This window comes from Aotus nancymaae, unplaced genomic scaffold (assembly GCF_030222135.1).
Source record: "Aotus nancymaae isolate 86718 unplaced genomic scaffold, 86718_ANA_hifiasm-v0.15.2.pri h1tg000012l, whole genome shotgun sequence".
Taxonomy (NCBI): domain Eukaryota; kingdom Metazoa; phylum Chordata; class Mammalia; order Primates; family Aotidae; genus Aotus; species Aotus nancymaae.
In genome coordinates, this window is record NW_026988423.1 from 10017377 (window position 1) to 10036962 (window position 19586).

Genomic DNA, 19586 nt, shown 5'->3' on the forward strand with positions numbered 1-19586 from the left:
TCTATCTGCCACAAAAGTTTTGTGTAAGAATCACCTAAAAATTGTAAAGGTTTTTGAGCTGCTGAAGATAGAATTAAAAAGCATTGTAATGCCTCTAAGCCACTTTAATTTGATATGAACTAAAATTAGTGACCTAGATTTTCTTCTCACCTTTCATAGATCCTAATTTATTTAGAGCATCGTATTTTATTATTTCATGAAAACACTTAAGATTCATTTAAAATTTTCTAGTTATGGAAATAACTCTAAAGGTAACAAACAAGTAATTTAGATGAATTTACTAAATACGTGGTAGCACTAACAAAAAGAAACGTAGAGTTGATGGTTCTATAATCAGTACAAAGTGGAATGTAACTGTCTATCCATCACTTTGTCATTTCAATTGTATCTCCACAGCACATAAGAAAAAATATGGGTTTACATTGTATAACTATAATATCATAATAACACTTTGTATGTGTATGGATTCTAGATTTACAATGTGACCTTGGGCAAAATTTAAAAGAAGGCTATGCATCAAAGAGGAAATATTAATTCTACAGAAATGAACAAGATATCAAATTAATATGATAAAACATACTCTGTTAGAGAAATCGATAGGCACACTGCAAAAATAATTCCAATAAGGGGAAGAAAAGATCTAAGAGAAGCTCACTGCTGGGTAGAGGAGGAAAAGAAATACCAATGACCAACAGGAAGGATGCAAGGTTAGAGACAGTCGTGCTTTAGCAGATCAAAAGAAGAAAGTTAAAGCATCGGCAACAAAAGCCAAAATAGACAAATGGGACCTAATCAAACTCCACAGCTTTTGCACGGCAAAAGAAACAGTCAATAGAGTGAATCGGCAACCAACAGAATGGGAAAAAATTTTTGCAGCCTACCCGTCTGACAAAGGGCTGATATCCAGAATTTACAATGAACTAAAAAAGATTTACAAGAAAAAAACAAACAAGCCCATTCAAAAATGGGCGAAGGATATGAACAGATACTTTACAAAAGAAGACATACATGAGGCCAACAAACATATGAAAAAATGCTCATCATCACTGGTCATCAGAGAAATGCAAATCAAAACTACATTGAGATACCATCTCACGCCAGTTAGAATGGCGATCATTAAAAAATCTGGAGAAAACAGATGCTGGAGAGGATGTGGAGAAATAGGAACACTTTGACACTGTTGGTGGGAGTGTAAATTAGTTCAACCACTGTGGAAAACAGTGTGGCGATTCCTCAAGGACCTAGAAATAGAAATTCCATTTGACCCAGCAATCCCATTACTGGGCATATATCCAAAGGATTATAAATCATTTTACTATAAGGACACATGCACACGAATGTTCATTGCAGCACAGTTTACAATAGGAAAGACCTGGAACCAACCCAAATGCCCATCGATGATAGACTGGACAGGAAAAATGTGGCACATATACACCATGGAATATTATGCAGCCATTAAAAACGAGGAGTTCACATCCTTCGTAGGGACATGGATGAACCTGGAAAACATCATTCTCAGCAAACTGACACAAGAACACAAAATCAAACACCACATGTTCTCACTCATAGGCGGGTGTTGAACAAGGAGAACACATGGACACAGGGAGGGGAGCACTATACACGGGGGTCTGTTGTGGGGGAGGGGGGATAGTGGGGGGGGTGGGGAGTTGGGGAGGGATAGCATGGGGAGAAATGCCAGATATAGGTGAAGGGGAGGGAGGCAGCAAATCATACTGCCACGTGTGCACCTGTGCAACAACCTTGCATGTTATTCACATGTACCCCAAAACCTAAAATGCAATAAAAAAAAAAAAAAAAAGAAAGTTAAAACAACGTTCACATTTACTCCTTTTCATTCATATTCTAATTTTTGTTACATAATGAATGAGTACTTTTGACATCTGGTATACCAACAAAAATAATGCTTTAGATTCTCTGTAATTTTTCTGTTGTATATTTGACCAAGAATTCTGTAAATATATCATAATATGATGCTAATATAATATGAAAAATAGTTATACTCATATAATGTGAAATGTCCTCTAAACCATAATAGATATCAATATCAGAAGGTTAAAAAATATGCGTAAAAAACACCGGGATTAGCTTTAGAACTGACATTTTTCCTTTCCTTTTGAGGACCAAGATGTCAGCACTGACTCCAGTGTTCTAAAAATTCTAAAAATTGTTACAAATTAATCACAAATAAATAAAAAACTAAAAATCTGGTAGAACAGGGGCCATGACTGGGTGAGCAGCAGTGTGTCGCTTCCAAAAATTTACTCTTCATGAAAAATAAAAATCATGGTTTCTCAAAAGCAACTTAAGTAGCTAAGTTGGTTAAAATTGCCTATATTTATTATTTTTAGAAGTTATACATTTTAAATCTCGAATTTCTTCTCCATTGCTCCCAGTATTTTTTATTTTTTTCATAATTTGGTTTTATAACCAAGTTCTAAGGAAATTTGGTTTCAAAACCAATTGCATAAACATGCACAAGTAATATCATAACATGATAAATCATCTGATAAGGACCTTTATGGTGTTATCATTTCATGAACTTTGAGCTTATACTCAAGTTCAAATTTGGTTCGATTTTACACCTTCTAAGCCTTGTATTTCATATGTAAATATAGTGACAATACTTTGCACAGTTATTGTGTTGAAGACATCTGATCATGTAACTTAACATACTTAACATACATTTGGATTATCATAAGAACAAAAATCAATTTTACTTTCTTCATGTTTGGTCAAATAAAAGCTTTCAGTATTCCAATTACTCCACTGTTAAATCTCAGTCTCATAATGCTTTGTGTAGAGAGAATAGTCATGTCCTATAAGAATTCTTATTTTTTGTTGATTACTATTGACTGCTGAAAGGTGCTGAAATTTTAATTTCAAGTCGAGTAAATTGTTACTGTGCATTCAGATTTTTCTAGACAGAATCTTACTTTGTGTATGTCAGGGCTGAATATGTAGACTGGAGGAAGGCGTGGGCAGGGCAAAGGAAGGTGGCTGAGAACACCATTTGTAGAACACAGTTTTGTCCTCCTTTACATCACTTCCCATCCTGTCTATCATGCACTCTCCTTTAGGGTCAAGGATAAATATCATAGTCCTATATATACTGTTCATTGGACTATCATCTTGAAAGAAATTTGATGCTAGCATGCAGTTAGCTCCCATGTATACTTGTTGAATGAATGACTGTATGAACAAATGAGTGTTATCAATTAATTGCTTGGTTACTGAGAGGGAGGAGTTCTTTCCTGCTGATCATTTCCAGTTCAAGAGTGACTTTCTTTCTTCTTACAGACAGATGTCAGAATTCCAGCTTTGCCTTTCCTCAGTAACAAAAGATATCTGGATTCCTTTAGTAGACTACTACTCTTTTAAAATTACTAATTTTAATAAATAGATAATGCTTATTAGAAATATTAAAAATACAAGTAATAGTCTCACTTAGAAAGTGCCAAATGATTCTTTAATTTTGGTCTTTAATCTTTACCAACTGGGTCTCTCTAAGAAGTACTGTCACAAATCACAAGATAAATGAAGTAAGTAGCATTTCTTTGCCAGAAAAGGACAGTCTGTACTGTACACAGTTTTTAACAGCACTTAATGTTTTTCCCGTCTTCATTCTATTTCACAGGAAGAGAAATCGAAGAGACAAGCAATCAGCAACTGTGTAAATGACTGTCAACTGTTACAGGATGCAAATGGGTCACTTTTTTTTATCAAAAAGGTGACTAACCAATAACCAGCAATTTCCATTGCTTGGACTCATCATGCACCCAAAGTTACTGGTCACAACGTTTTAGTGCTCACTACAACAACGGAGAGACGACAGTGTGCAACAAAGGCAATATATTGGAAAAGATGTCAAAATTAAAGAACTCTTCAAAGTAATTTGAATACACTTAGAGATGAGAATAGATAATATTTTTCTCATCTTAAAGATAAAATAAAATATCAGAAAGATTTGTTTAATATTTTTAAAGGTAAACACAGTCTTAAACTGAATTTCAATTTTATTTTATTTTATTTTTAATTTTCACAGGTTTTTGAGAAATAGGTGGTATTTGGTTACACGATTAAGTTCTTTTGTAGTGATTTATGAGATTTTGGTGCACCCATAAGCCAAGCAGTATACATTGAACAGAATTGGTAGTTTTTTATCCCTCACACCCTTACAACCCTTTCCCCTGAGTCCCCGAAGTCCATTGTATCATAGTTATACAATATGTATCACACTTATACAATATGTATCACAGTTTCTTTATTTACTTCTCAATTGATGGGCATTTGGGCTGGTTCCACATATTTGCAATTGAAAATTGTGCTGCTAAAAAAATGCATGTGCAAGTATCTTTTTTTGTGTAGTGACTTCTTTTCTTCTAGAAAGATACCAAGTAGTGGGATTGCTGAATCAAATGATAGATCTACTTTTAGATCTCTAAGGAATCTCCACACTGTTTTACAAAGTGGTTGTACTAGTTTACATTCCCACCAACAGTATAAAAGTCTTCATTTTCACCGCATCCATGCCAACATCTATGGTTTTCTGATTTTTTGATTATTGCCATTCTTGCGGGAGTAAGGTGTCATCACATTGTGGTTTTGATTTGCATTTCCCTGATCATTACTGATGTTGAGCATTTTTTATATGTTTGTTGGCCATTTATATCTTCTTTTGAGATACAGAAATTGAATATTGAATATATCAAGATTCTATGTATTAATATTGAATATATAGATATTCTACATTGATATATGATATGTGATATATAATATATAGAATATCTATATATTCAATGATAATATAGATTATATACTGTATATAATAATATATTAATATATTACAGATATATGTTATATTGATATAACATTAATACATTATTATATATCAATATATAGAGTATATATTCAATGTAATATATATTATATCTATATAATCAACATAATGATAATATATCTATATATTCTATATATCTATAAATATATATAGATATTCTACATATAGAATATTCTATATTACATATAGATACATATAGATACATATACATATAGATATTCTACATATAGAATATATATCCATATATATATAGAATATATATGGATACATATCAATATGTATCATTATATTGTCTATTCACGCCCTTAACCCACTTTTTGATGGGATTGTTTTTTTCTTGCTGATTTGTTTGAGTTCATTGCAGAGTGTGAAGAATACATTTTCTTCTTTTTAAAGATAAAATAGCTTAATATTTTTAAAAACAAATACAGCCTTAAACTGAATTTCAATTTTAATAAGATAAATATTTGATGTATATATTGCAATATTTGTGAGTAAAGTGTATCTCATGGTGCTCAAATGTCTTTTTCTCCATTGTTCTTATTAAAATCCATTGTTCCCAGGAGGAATTCAACAGGTCATGGCCCTAAGGAATCAAAATAAGTAACGTTTTCTTTCTGACCTATTTTTTTAAACTTTTATTTTAGGTTCAGGCGATACATGTATAATTTTGTTAGATGGATAAATTGTGTGTCAATGAGGCTTAGTGTATGAATGCTCTCATCACCCAGGAAGTGACTGTAGTAACACATAGGTAGCCTTCTAACACACACTCATCTTCCACCCTCTTCATCAAGCAATCCCTAGTGCTTGCTGATCCCATCTTTGTGTCTATGTGTATTCAATATTTATCTTCCACTTTTAAGTGAAAATTGGTTTTCTGTTTCTGTGTTAATTTGCTTAGGATAATGGCCTTCAGCTGTATCCATGTTTCTGCAAAGAACACGATTTCATCCTTTTTTAATGGCAGCATAGTTTTCCATGGTGTATATGTAGCACATTTATTTTTTAACCAGTCCACCATTGATAGGCATCTTAGAGGATTCCATATCTTTGCTATTATGAATGGTGCTGCAATAAACATATGAGTACATGTGTCTTTTTGGTAGAATGATTGATTTCCCTTTGAATATGCACCCAGGAGTGGAATTGCTGAGTTAATGGTAGCTCTGTCTTAAGGTTGGTGAGAATTCTCCTAACTGCCTTCCATAGTGCCTGAATTAATTTACATTCCCACCAGAACTGCATAAGTGTTCCATTTTTTTCCACTGCCTCGCTGTCGTCTGTTGCATTTTGGCTTTTATATCATAGCCATTCTTACTGATGTGAGATGGCATCTTATTGTGGTTTTGTTTTTCATTTATCTAATGATTGGTGATGGTAAGTTTTTTATATATTTGCTTGCCACATGTATGTTTTCTTTTGAGAAATGTCTACTCATGTCCTTTGCCCAATTTTCAATGGAGTTGTTTGTTTTTTATTAGTTGACTTAAGTTCTTTATTGATTTTGGATATTGGATCTTTTTCAGATCCATAGTTTGTGCATATTTTCTCTCATTCTGTAGGTTGTTGACTCTATTGACAGCTTCTTTTGCTTGTGCAGAAGTTCTTTAATTTAATTAAATCCCATTTGTCAATTGTTGTTTTTGTAGCAATTGCTTTTGGGGACCTAGGCATAAATTATTTGCCAAGGTTGATGTTCAGATTGATGTTTCCTAGGTTTTTTTCTAGAGCTTATATAGTTTTGCTGACCTTTTTATTTTTTAACAGTTGCTGAGAGAGAGAGAGAGAGAGAGAAAGAGAGAGAGAGAGAACATTATTGGCAACTACTAAGAATGTAGGTGTCATCAAGTTATTAACTCCATTCTTTCTACAACATCCTTGGCAGGTATGTATAGAGAAAGACTAAACCTTTTCTTGGTCAGTTCTTTTGTTTTCTTATTGTTGAATTTGAAAAGAGTTTTTTTTTTTGTATATTTTACATAACAGTTCTTTATTAGATATGTGTCTTGCAAATATTCTTCCTAGTCTGTGGAGTCTTCTCTTATTTTCTTGTCAGTCTAGTTTATTTAATTTCTTGCATTGGTTGTGCCTTTGGTGTTTTGTCTACTAATTTATTGCTAAACCCAAAGGCATCTAGTTTTTCTCCTATGTTACCTTCTAGGAGTTTTATAGTTTTGCATTTTATATTTTTATGTTTGGGCATATGATCAATTATGCATTAATTTTGATGAAGGATGCAAGGTTTGTTTCCAGATTTTTTTTTTTAATTGCACTTGGATATCCAGTTATTTCAGCATCATTTGTGGAAAAGACTACCTTTTTTCATTGTATTATTTTGTTCCTTTATCAAAAATCAGTTGACTGTACTTTTGTAGGTCTGACCTCTCTATTATTTTCCATTGATCTATTTGGCTATTCTTTCACTAACAAAACACTATCTTGATTACTGGAGCTCCATAGTCTTGAATTCAGTAGTGTCAATTCTCCATCTTTGATCTATTTCAGTATTGAATTGGTTACTCTGGGTTTTTTGCCTCTCCACATAAACTTTATGATCGGTCTGTTAATATTCATAAAATAACTTGCAGGGATTTTGATTGGCATTACATTGAATCTATAGATCAAGTTGAAAAGAACTGATATCTTGAGAATATTGAATCTTCTTGGCATTAACATGAAATATCTCTATTTATTTAAATTTTCTTTGATTGCTTCATCAGACTTTTGCAGTTCCTTCTATGTATCAATCCTGTACATATTTTGTTAGATTCATACCAAAATATATTATTTCATTTTGGGGGGTTCTAATATAAAGGATGTTGTTTTTATATTTCAAATTTCACTTGTTCGTTGATGATATATAGGAAAGTGAATGACTTTTGTATATTAACTTTGTATCCTGCAACTTTACTGTAAGTGATTTTTAATTCTATTAGGTTTGCTGTTGTTGCTGATTTTTGAGGTTTTTCTCCACAGATGATCCTGTCATTATTGCACAAAATCTGTTTCATTTTTTTCCTTCCCAATTATTATACTTTTTATTTCCTTTCATTGTTTTCTGGTATTAACTAGGTCTCCCAATAGATTTTTAAGCTAGTGTGTGTACATGATTATTCATTTTTAACTGATTATGTTTTTCTATAATGTTTTAAAAGGTAAGTACAGAGAAGATGCAAATTCTTTTCTAAAAATGGATAGAACTTCTACATTTCCAATAACATCCCAGGCACATTTCAGAGTAATCAAATAAAGTGATACTAGAATTTATCCAGCAGAAAGCAATAATATTAACATTTCTAAAAAAGAGGCAGAGAAAATTTTCGAACTATCAAAATATTAGAACAGTTTAATAATCAAATATTCTCAGTACTATTCAAATAAGTGGCATATAAAATTTAAGATATACAAATAACTAAGTAGAAATTTAGTCTCAGCAACATGTAACGCACTTACACCTGCCTCTTCTCCAACTTAAAATTAGAGTTTAAAAGAAAACACAAGATAAATAAATTTAAATTAAAAATAAATAAATAATTTAAAAATATATAGTGGCAAAGGAAGACTAAATAAATTATACTGTGATTATTGGTTTATTATTTTGAAAACTCATATTCAAATAGGCAAAATCACAAAAGAAGTAAAGTTTTGTGTGTGTGTGTGTTTTTTTTAATAAGAAGAATATAAGAAGGAACAAATAAGGACAGAAGAAATTAGCTAGACACAACAAAACACAAAGTCTTTTTCCCATTAGTTGTTTCTTTAATAAAAATTTTTGTTAAAAAGCCGTGCGTAAAAATGCTGCAGCGTTTCATGAAATTTAATATGTTTTTAAATTAGTTGGAGACATTTTGTTTGACTTAGAAAGATCTTTTAAACATTAATCTTTTAAGTTTATTTTTAAAACAACAATAAATTTCTAAAAATGTACTAATGGTCAAGAGAATAAGAAGACAAGCTACAGATTGGGAGAAATTTTTTTGCAAAAAACATGTGTCTTATAAAAGACTGTTATCTAAAATAACAAAAAAAAATCTGTTCAAACTGTACAATAATTAAAATGAGCAACTCAATTAAAAAATAGGAAAAATATCTGAGGAGACAGATCATCAAAGAAGATATACAGATAACAAAGAAGCATATGAAAAAATGCTTTAACATCATATTTCATAAGGAAATTGCAAATTAAAATAAAAAACAATGAGATAAAACTATCCACCTACTAGAATGGCTAAAATTCAACACATTGACAACACCAAATGCTGACAAATATGTGGGCAACAGTTACTCTCATTCTTAGCTTGTGGGAATGCAAAATAGTACAGCCACTTTGGAAGACATTTTGACAAAAACCTGCAGACAGATGTTTATAGTAGCTTTATTCATAATTTTCTAATCTTGGCAGAAAGCAAGATGTTATTCATTATGTGAATGAATAAGTAAATAATAGTGCATTTTCTGGTACATCCAGAAAATGCACTATTATTAATCACTGATAAGAGATGAAAAATCATTGAGGAAATGAAGACACCTATTAGTAAGTGCAATAATCCAATATGAAGAGGGTATGTAGTATATTATACAACTATATGACATTCTGGAAAAAGCAGAACTTTGGAGACAGAAAAAAAAATCATTGGTTGCTAGGTGCTGAGGGGAGAAAGGGATGAATACAGAGCATGGAGGATTTTTATGGCTGTGAAACTACTCTGATTGATATCATGCTGGTCCACATGTCATTATACATTTGACGAAACCTATTTCATATACAACACTAAGAATGAACCCAGATATAAACTAGCAACCTTGGGTGATGATGTGTCAAAATAGGTTCATCCTGTTGTAACAAATATATCATTCTAGTGAAGGATGTTGCTAACAGAGGAAGCTGTGTATTTGGTATATGGGAAAGCTGGCAGGGGCTATATGGGAAATCTGTGTGCCTTCTGCTCAATTTTGTTGTGAACCTAAAACTGCTAAAGAAAAAGAAGAGTCTAGTTATAAATATAAAGGATTAAAATTAATAATGCAGACTTTTCTAGACTTATCACATCTAAATAGTCTATATTTAATTTAAAATTATCTAATCGATTTTGTCTTCAAAATCGTTTTAAAATGTTTTAAAATGTACCCAAATATTGATTTAATATTAAAAATAATTTCAAGCATATTCTAAAAAATTTATTGTTTCTAAATTTGGAGAATATTTTTAGTCAAGACTTTAAAGTGAATTTTTAAACTTGTACCTAGTTATACAGCTGGAACACTCTTTTATATGTAAGGAAATGTAAAATTTCAAACAAGGTAGACTTTTTGACTAAATGGAAGCCACTGTAAGAAAAATGGCTTTGGAAACCACGGAAGACAATCTTCTATGCTTTTTTTTTTTTTTTTTTGAGACGGAGTTTCGCTCTTGTTGCCCAGGCTGGAGTGCAATGGCGCGATCTCGGCTCACTGCAACCTCCGCCTCCTGGGTTCAGGCAATTCTCCTGCCTCAGCCTCCTAAGTAGCTGGGATTACAGGCACGCACCACCATGCCCAGCTAATTTTTTGTATTTTTAGTGGAGACAGGGTTTCACCATGTTGACCAGGATGGTCTCGATTTCTTGACCTCGCGATCCACCCGCCTCGGCTTCCCAAAGTGCTGGGATTACAGGCGTGAGCCACAGCGCCCGGCCTTCTATGCTTTTTATATAGGAAATAGAAATGCAGATTCATAATAACTGAAATTATTTTATCACAAAAATGACAAAGTAGAAAACCAATTTGTTCAGGAAGCACTATGAAAAATACTGCTAACCCCTACTTCCTGAAAACGGTCTGTATAGATAGCTAGAGCACATTTATTTATCTTTTCGTGTTCTCCAAAAGCTTCTACCATTTTCATTTTTAAGTCTAGTTTAGACTATCCTTTTAAGCGTCTTTTTTTACCAAGTGTCTACTTTACATTTCAGAAAAAATGGTTTAAACTTTATTTTTCGTTCTTTTTTATTCTGTTAACTAATGAACAGGTCATGACTTTCCTCATGTTTGTATAATTTCCCCATACATTCTTCCAGAACCAAGTTTCTCTTCAGACATGGGCTGTATAGGCTAGTCACCATTTTCTCCTTACAGGATAAATGCTCAATTTGTGTCCTTTAATCGAAAGGTTTGGGAAATGTGGTCCTAACCCGAACACTTTTTTCTTCACTGCACACAATGGGTACTTTAATATAATAATATATGTTTGACTCTTAAAGCTAAACTACAGTGTGCAGTTCTTCCTGACTTTATTTCATAGAATATATTTTAGATCTTAAAATTTTGAAACATTTTGAAAGAATTACAGATTCACAGGAAGTTGCAGCAGAATGTACTGAAATTTCTCCTGTACCCTTTATGTAGTTTGCCCAAATGGTTATACCTTACAAAATTACAGGAAATATCAAAGCTCCCTAGCGAATTGGCATTGGTAGAACATGTGTGTTTAAGGAGGAGTATAGTTCTCTGTCAATCCATCACATGTAGAGTTCTATAATCAACACAGTAAAGACACAAAACCAGTTCATCACTGCAAAGTTATTTTTCATTATACCATTTTAAAGATACACCTTTGCCATCCCCACCTAAATTTCCCTATTCTTAAACTCTGGCAATCAACAAGCTTTTAGTGTTTAATGCTTAAAATGGACTTATAATCTGTTGAAATGTCCAAGAGTGCAGTTGCTTGTTTCTATGATAAATGAGATTTAATTTTTAAGAAACTGCTACATATTTTCCAGTCTGACTGATCCATTTTACATTTTCATCAACAATGTATAAGAGATCCAGTTCTTCCACATTCTGTATTTTTTTATTTTAATGATTCTGCTAAGTGTGTAATGATTATCTCATGGTGATCATAGTTTACTTTCTTCTTAATGGACACTGATATTAATTATCTTTTTCTGTGCTTATTTTCCATCTGATGTGCTCTTGGTAGAAGCATTCCTTTATGCTTTTGCTGACTTTAATTGAATTGTTTGTTTGTTTCTATTGTATAATTTTTAGAGTTCTTTGTATGTTCTAGATATAAGTTCTTTGACAAATGCGTGGTTTGCAAATATTTTCTTACAGTCTACAATTTGTCATTATATCCTTCTGCGCAGTCTTGCAGAATAAATCATCTAAATTTTAATGATGTCTGGATTGTTACTTTTTTCTTGTATTTTTATAGGTGAGTTTATGCCCAATAAATATTCACACAGAATTACATCCCAAGGATTTTATCCTATGTTATCTTTTTTATTTATTTTTTTCAGAAAGAGTCTTGCTTTCACCCAGGCTGGAGTACAGTGGCATGATTTAGGCTCACTTCAATCTTTGCCTCTCAGGTTCAAGTGATTCTCATGTCTCAGTCTCCCAAGTAGCTGGGATCACAGGCATGCGCCACCACACTTGGCTAATTATTTATTTATTTACTTTTTATTTTCAGTAGAGACAGGGTTTTGCCATGTTGGCCAGGCTGGTTTGTGACTCCTGCACTCAACACCCATCTTGGCCTCCCAAAGTGCTGGAATTATAGATTCTTTGTTATCTTCTAAAGGTGTTGTAGTTTAACATTTGCAGTTAGCCCCTTATCCATTTTGAGCGAATTTTTGTATAAGCTTTAAAGCTTACTAAAGCCATGTTTTGTAAAATTTTTTATGTACACATACATGTATTTATGTATGTATGTACATATGTATGGAAGCATTTTTGTCTATAGGTGCCCAATGTTTCAGCACCATTAAATGAAAATGATATCCTACCTTTATTATTTGGTTTTCTATCTTTAAAAAAAATGGTTGTACTTTATAAAAACAATTTCTGGATTCTTTATTGTTCCACTAATCTACGTATCAACCCCTTTGCCAATAATGCACAATCCTGATTACTAAAGTTATAGAATGAGTCTTGAAACTTAGAATTATTCCTCATATTTTCCCCTGATTTTCAAAATTGTTTTAACTATTGTAGTATTTTTGTTTCCAACCAAATTTCAGAATAATCTTGTCTATATCTACAGAAAAATCTTGCTGGGGTTTTCGTAAGAATAGCATAAAACATTATATCTACATCTATATGCATATATTAATACCTCTATATATAATACATAAAAATTTGAAGGTAACATCTTTATTGTTTGGATTTTTTTTGATTTGTAAACAAGTTATGTCTTTTCATTTATTTGGATCTTCTTTTATTTCTTCCATCAGTGTTTTGTAGTTTACAATTTAGCATAAAACTTCTGTACATATCCTGAGAGATTTATAAACTAACAATTTCATCTTTGTTGAGCAAGTTTGAATGGTGTTTCACTTATAATTTCTTTTGATTACAAGGTAACTACATGTATTAGTCTGTTCTCACACAGTAATAAAGAACTACCTGGGACTGGATAATTTATGAAGAAAAGAAGTTGAATTGACTCACATTTCTGTAGACTCAATAGAAAGCATGACTGGGAGGCCTCAGGAAACTTAACAATCATGGCAGAAGGTGAAGGGAAAACAAGCACATCTTACTATGCCGGAGCAGGAGAGAGAGAAAGAGTGATGGGGGAATATACTTTTAAACCACCAGATCTCGTGAGAACTCACTATCACAAGATCAGCATGGGGAAATTGATCCCTATCATCCAATCACCCTCCCACCAGGCCTCTCCTTCAACATGGAGGGATTACAATTCCATATGATATTTTGCTTGGAGCCAAATCATATCACTACAGAACCTTTGTCTTCTCTCCTACAAGTCTTTAGAGTAGTCCTGGCTTTGAGAGAATGAGACAGACACAAAACTGGTTTAATTTGTTTTTAAATGGGATTCTTATTTAAAAAGATGAAATCTCCCAACTGCTATAGTAATGAATCATCATCTAATGTCTATATTTACTGGAAGAGTTACCAAGTCAGCCAAACAGAGACATCTGAACCAGTCTTTACTGTTATATTAAGTAGCTTTTTGGAAATTATTTATAGAAATTGGGTCTATGACTTTTTCTGCCATTGGTCTTTTTTGAGGAATGTGTTCCTAGCAGAGAGTTTCATATATATTGTTTTTTTTCTTAATAATTCGGAGTTGCATTTAGCACTGGAGAGAAGAAAATTTTGTGAAATGCAATCTTAAAATTGGAAATGTAAGCAAAGATACAAGCTTTGTTTCTTTTTCTTAATGCTTGAAGACATAGTTTTTACAAGTACCACATAAAATATTTGTTCCTTGTTTTCAGTTACGTTAGTAAATTGGACTAAAATGTTGCAATCAGAATTTACTGTGAAAAGATACAATAAACATGCTATGTCATGGTACAATTAGAGAGGAGTCACAGTTCTGTAGAGATCAGAATCTAAATTTTTCTTGGAAAGGCACAAAGCATACAACTAACCATAATTGTCCTTGAATAACCTGCAAATTGTCTGTAAAGTTAAATAGCATAGTGTAGCATGTATCTCTCTGGTGATTCTTCTGAATTTCAAGGTTGTTAACCATTATACAAGACTAAAATGAAGAACAAAAGGAAAGTGTATATGCTGAGGTCTGGGAACTGAAGCCATTCTGCCTCCAGGGAACTATCTGGACTAACTATGATGCCGACATGAATGAAAAATTTATTTCATTATATCTTGCTATTAAAGATATAAACATATATAACTTATATCTAATTATTTTTAGATGAAAAGTATAAAAGATATTGGATCAACTTATTAGAGAAAAATTAAGTTTTGGAATCAACCTGATACTTCCATAAATATGTTTTGATTCTGGAGACAGTCTAATAATTAAAAGAAGATAAAAAGCTAATTCTTTTTAATGCTTAAATTTTACCTTAACCTTTTCTAGAAGTGGAGACGCATGTTTTTATAGAAGGGATTCTTTTTTTTTTAATCTCATTTGCCAGCATACATTAATTTTTATTAATATATTATTTTCACACATATCTAAAACAATATTAATTGTAACGGGAAATGAAAACATGGAAATTAGCTCTGCACATAAATAAAATTTTCTAGTATAATCTGGTTACCTGGTCACTATTTTCTCTCTCTATATCTCTCTCTCTGTCTAAAATATATTTTTAAGCTCTTAGCCATAAAATATTCTACCTGGTTGCACAGGCCTACACGAATTTACAAGCATGCTTTTTTTTTTATATAACTTTGCCTCAGACACAGTTCGATCAGTTTAACCATATGCTGTACCCATATACATCAGAATTTTTCTGCTCAGATCAAGCTAATAAAATTTTTAAAAAATGATACAAATACCATATGGTACACTCAATGACATACTTTTAAAGGAAGGGATATAAGACTTTGGGGGATTTTTCTTATGACTTTTAAGATTATTCTATATCTAATGATGAAGATATAGAATCCTCTGGCTAATTGGATAAATGCCAAGCATTTAAACTCTGCTTGCTAACATTTGCATAGCTACCTGTAGGCCAGTGGGCCACTTGCTTTCCTTTTACTTTTTGAAAACTAGAGCTGCCCTATGCTCCTCTAAAATTGTGGGATAAATTTATTAAAATGAATGATAATGCATTTGCTGGTAAATTTCACAAAGTGTGAAGGACACAAATATAGGAACAAAATTAAATTATGTATTATTGAAAAATAGTTTATATACTTCCAGAGATATATTGCTTTTTTATTTACATAGAAGTAGAAATAAAGAGCAGCTCTTTAACATATTAAATGATGTTTCCAGTTTGGGATCATGAAACATCTCAGAAACAACTGAATGCTTGTTTAAAAAGTCCTTTGTCTTTGTCCAGTTAGTCCTACAAATAGTAAATTACTCATAGGACACATTTGTCAGATGCTAGCAGTCTGCCCAAAATAACCTCGTTTGAAGAAAAGATAGGTCAAGTGCGCATTCCAGGGAATAATCGCAAAATAATATGTATTTTCTTGCAAAATTTTAAACAATTAGCTCTTAAAGTCACTTTCAATCACCCAGCTCTGCTAGTTTTGTTCCCCTTCTAACATATTTTAAAAATATGCTTGTTTTAAAAGTTAAATAATAACATTTATGATTAAAAAAAGTACAAGATAATAGTTGTGCCACACTACTCTGCTGAAGAAGGAAGTTTCTACTCTAGGTGCTGGAAGGATCCTTCTAATCAAAGAGGAGTTCTATGTTTATCTCTTTCAAATAATTGTATTTTAGTTTCTTCATTTATTAACCTATTATTACTGATTTCCTGGAAGTGTACAGAAAGTCATGTCATGTCAAGGACTAAAGCAAAGTCCTCTCAAAATATTATTCTTGAATAAACTAGATTTTTAATATTAGTTAATATTTATATTTACAGTGTGTTAAGAATTTTAATATGAGCTTGTTTAATGGTCAAAATAATCCTGTGAGTATGAGTTTTCATATCTTCATTTTAGAAATGGAAAAATTAATCTGTGAGTAAGGTTACATAGGTTTATTAAAGTTGCATAACTACCAATGGCTAGAGTAAGAATTAGAAATCAGGATTGTCTGAGTCCAGGGCCTATGATCTGAACCACTCATAAAGACTGCTTCTTTACACTTGTATTTTCCTTCAAATGGGTTATTAAAGTAAAAGCTCAGATCTCACTAAACTATTGCTTAACTGATATTCTATTAAGATAATTCATGGCCTTTTACAAAGACAGGACTAAAATAAGATTAGTAGAAATTACTCTGAACAACTTGGCCTTGAACCAACCCAAGTTTCAGAAAGAATATGAAGGATTCAGCCTGTGCCTTATAGCTGAGATCCAGAAATAGCTCTGAATCCTACAAAGAACTAAAGAAGTGTATTTTCCAGCAGACAATGGGCAATATTGAGATTCTGATGAGCCATATGTAAATTTTAAAAATATTGCAACATTTTTTAACCTATTTTAAGTTATAAATACATTTCCAAAAATATAGATTGTGCTTCTGCTTATTGATTTATTGTCATTTGGTGGTCTATTCAAAGCTCTTCATACAGTCAATAAATTCTGATTTATTTTTTAAGATAAAATGCCAACGGATTTTTTTTAGCAAAAGTACAGCCTCCCAGAGTACAGGGAAATGGTATTAAGATTGCCTAATAGGGTTATTGAGGAAATATGTGTTACAGAGACATGTACTTCTGCTCCTCTTGAGCAAGAGCTACTGAGGCCATCTAATAAAAAACTCTTATCAGGATTCTGGCATTACATGAATTTATCCAGTATGCTTCCTGGAGATCACTTGACTCTAAACACAAGTGACAAACATCACCTTTTGTTATTTTCTAACTTTTCTGAGCAGGAAGGAAAGCTGCAAGTTAAACTGTGTTGTTATGATGCTAGTTGGTTTTGAAATTACTTTTCAAATAGAGCTCTCTTTTGATGAGCCCTAATCTGATATTCATGCACAGAAAGTGAAGATATAGCAAGTGTGCTTAGAGAGAACTATGATTTAGAAAGCAGAACATTTATACTTATGTTTTCAGAGACTAAGAGAGATAATTGGCTTAGAAGTTTGTTAAATGCACAGAATGGAAGTGCCCAATTTCCGAAGAATTAAAGAGATAGCAAAGGCATTCATTAGGAAATTCTTGGGTTCTCTTTATGAAATGCCAGTGAAATGGGAGATTGTCATCAATTTAAACAGGAATAAGAATGTAAGGAACAGAGAAAAAAATTGATGAAAAAAGTGTATATCAACCTTTGATCTGAAATTTTTCTCTTCTTTGGAAAATGTCAGATTTTATGTACATATTACTTGAGCTGAAATGTAAAATCTTAAGGGTTATGCGAAGCTTCCTATGACTCTAATGAAAATTTAGAATGTGAATAAGAACTTTTTGGAAATACTTTTGATTGTTATAGCTTCAGTAAATTTTAAAAAATTTTATATAACATCCATGGTAAGAAAAAATGTCTATACTAATCATAACATTCTTTTTCCATACTTCAGTATGAGAACACAACCATATTATTTTTGAATATTAAGGTCTATTTATTGATCCTCACCAGCATTATCACAGTTACCTAATCTTTATTAAAAGCACAGTGTGTACAAAAACTGTTCTGACATTTAACTAATTTCCAAACATCTTAAATCATTCAAGTAGTTTCCATTTAGTATAATTTGACTTTTACAAAACTCAGTTGAGAATTCTTTGTTTGCCTATTTGTTTTACTTGTTTACAGTAAAACAGGGAAATGAGAGTTTGCAGATCTGGGTTACCACACACATACCTAAAACCCAACACAATAGCTTTTCTTTATTTATAACAAATTCAATATACTAAAAAGTATCTAGTACACAGTAGGCACTCAATAAATGCTTCTGAAAATGAAAAAATATCTACATATAAACTTAGCAACTAAGGTAGAGACTTACTAATTATAAAGTTCTCAATTCTTCAAATAATTTGGAAGAGTATTGCCAAATGATTTATCCTGATTTTATTTTCCTTGCAATCATTTCTCCCTATTCTCCAGTTCTAGCATTGACATAATTTCTCTCTGACACAAACTTCTTTTTAGCTCGTCATGTATTTTTCAAATAAGTTGTAAGTCATTTTGCTTCTTTTATTGTGTGTCAATTTATTTCTCTGTTAGTCTCACTTTTTTACTTGGCCTCACTGGGCACATACATACCAGAACATTCTCTACCCCTTTCCCTGTTTAAAAAATTGGTTAAAGCGTGATTTGTATTTGAAACAGTATGTAATATACACTCAGTTGAAACATTTTTTTTCTTTTCTTTCTAGCTACAGTAAAATCTATACACCAAAGATAGAAAAAAACAGAAAAAGACAAATGGAAAGGATGAAGCAAAAAGAGATTCATGAAGGATACAAAGAGGTGTATTTAGAAAGTAGAAGGATCAAGATGCTGCGTGCCTCAGAAAAAAAGAAGGGAAGCAGCAGTTGATTCTATTTTTAATTATTTTCTTATGTAATCAGAATATCCATGTAAGGGAATGAATCAGAAATTTGGTTGTCAGACATAGAGAAGTAGATAAGATTTTTCTCTAGCTATATGCTTGTGCTTTTGGCCTGAAAAGTAGTGGATTGAATGGTGGTCCTCCTCAAAAGATCTGTTCAGATTCTGATCCCTGAAAAATGTAAATGTGACCTTGTTTAGAAAAAATGGTCTTTGCAAATGCAATTAAGTTAAAGATTTTGAGAGTGAGTAATTCAGAAGAGGAGATGATACGAAACAGAGGGGAAGAATGCCATGTGAATAAGGGGACAAAGATTAGAGTTATACATGCACAAGTCAAAAAGGCTGAAGCCACCAGAATCTGGAAGAAGTAAAGAAAGATTCTACTTTATAGCCTTCAAAGGGAGTATAACTTTGCTGACACATCGATTTTGGACTTCTAGCTTTGAGAACTGTAATATAATAAATTTATGTTGTTTTAAGCTATCAGGTTTATTGCTATTTGATAAGAGAGCAGTAGGAAACTAATACAGTATGTACATTCCTTCTCTAGCAATAGTTACAAAGTAAAAAACAGGGGAATATAGAAACTGCCATACACTAATGATATTTCTGCCCACATTTCCATCTGAAGCAGTTACTATTTTTTAAGGTTCCTTTTCCTAACACATACACACACATACACACACAAACACACACTACCACCACCACCAACAACAAGAGCAACAACAACAGCAACAACACACCAGAATTAAATAAAGTACCACACAATGAAAGAGACTAGAAGTTAAGAGGGCTTCTATACTTTACAATGTGGACG

At 32.1% G+C, this 19586-nt stretch overlaps 1 long non-coding RNA gene across 2 annotated transcripts; it reads left to right on the forward strand.

The window, feature by feature from the left end:
• Positions 1–3350: 3350 nt before the first annotated feature.
• Positions 3351–18659, forward strand: LOC135274557 (uncharacterized). Of its 2 annotated transcripts, none has more exons than XR_010342355.1 (3): positions 3351–4004; positions 6629–6746; positions 18592–18659. It is a non-coding gene; the product is annotated as an uncharacterized LOC135274557 (long non-coding RNA). The 2 variants fall into 2 exon arrangements; XR_010342354.1 differs by lacking the exon at positions 18592–18659 and adding an exon at positions 13204–13570.
• Positions 18660–19586: the final 927 nt, after the last annotated feature.